This window comes from Homarus americanus, unplaced genomic scaffold (genome assembly GCF_018991925.1).
Source record: "Homarus americanus isolate GMGI-L3 unplaced genomic scaffold, GMGI_Hamer_2.0 scaffold43704, whole genome shotgun sequence".
Classification (NCBI taxonomy): Eukaryota; Metazoa; Arthropoda; class Malacostraca; order Decapoda; family Nephropidae; genus Homarus; species Homarus americanus.
The window spans coordinates 72,234-73,717 of NW_024721497.1; positions in this window are offsets into that span (position 1 = coordinate 72,234).

Below are 1,484 nucleotides of genomic sequence, written 5' to 3' on the forward strand. Positions count from 1 at the left end.
TTTCTCTCCCTTAATACACTACGTTATAATCTCATTCATTCTATTGTTGATTATCTTTCTAAAATAATCCTAATTTATTTAAACAAATCCCTGTAACTCAGTAGCTTCAAGGTGAATATTGTATTATAATTAGTAATGAATAAACTGTAAGGTAATGAAGTTGATAATGAAAACAAACACACACACACACACACACACACACACACTACCTTTAACACTTTTGCTAATATCTGGTTGTCTATTTACCTGGTCATGTAGGTAAGAGATACTGTTATTTTACAATCCATCTGTCTTGTTTATTTTTCTTAATATTTGTGTTGTTTTGGTCATTTTTTGGACATATGAAAATCAACGTTCACCATCACTAAACGAATCACATATATGACCCCAATTAGGTGCCTTGTGTTGAAGGAATTTATGCCGTGACTACAAACGAGGCATTAATGCTAAAATTAATAAAAATACAATTGAAGAAAAAAAAACCTCGGAATTAATTTAACAGTAAGTATAAGTGGAGTGGAATGGGCTAATGGTTGAGCAGAAAGTAAGAAGAGGAAATAACATGAAACAAGTAATAAGCACAACCCGGATGTATGCAGGGACACGGGACTGATACAGCGTAATGTCGGGTCTTCAATGCATACCGATGACTGTGTCTACCACGGTGTCCTCAGCTCAGCTCGCTCGTATGTCCAGCTGCAGTAATCTCAGAGACAAGGATACATACAAAGATTGTCAGTATCTTCAGGTGTCCTCATGTATCTCGGTGCAGTAAACTCAAAGACGACAAGGATACATAAACAGGCAATCAGTACCTCCAGGTGTCTCCACGTATCCGGGGCAATAAATCTAACGAAAGGAGCTCATACATAACCAGTGTGTCCAGGTGTCCCTAAGTATCCGGGGCAGTTAATCCTGAAACGAGGTCACGTCCATATGTTGCCAGTGTGTCCGTCTGTGTGTCTGTTTTACTCCTCGTCAAACTTCTCCTCCTGTGTTTAAGTCTATATAGTACACTTAATACACCAGCGTGTGATGAAGGGATAGAGGTGTAGTCAACATCCTCAACAAGCTTACATAGTCTCATTTATCCTACGAGTTTCACATCTTTCTTGGTCTACCTCTCTCTCTTTCTCTCTTCCATTTCTAGCTATTATCAACTTTCATGCTTTTGTTAGTTTTCCCTATGTCCATTCCATGTTTATCTGTCCTTTATTTTCCTTTTCACTTTCTTTTTCTCTTCCACTTACTCCTCGCACTGTCTTTCTCTGGCATATATATTTTGTTTTCCTTCCGCAACTTCCGAATTTCCTTTCCATTTCCTGTATTTTACTCACACATCTTGCAAGAGTATTTCCCTGCCTCTCCCGCTGTGCTCTGTCGCCTCGTCTTCCTATAACCCAAGAGGAGGACGGGGTGTCGGGTGTTGGCAAGACATAAAGGAGGAACCCGCGGTGGGGAACGGTTGGGGGACGGTTGGGGGG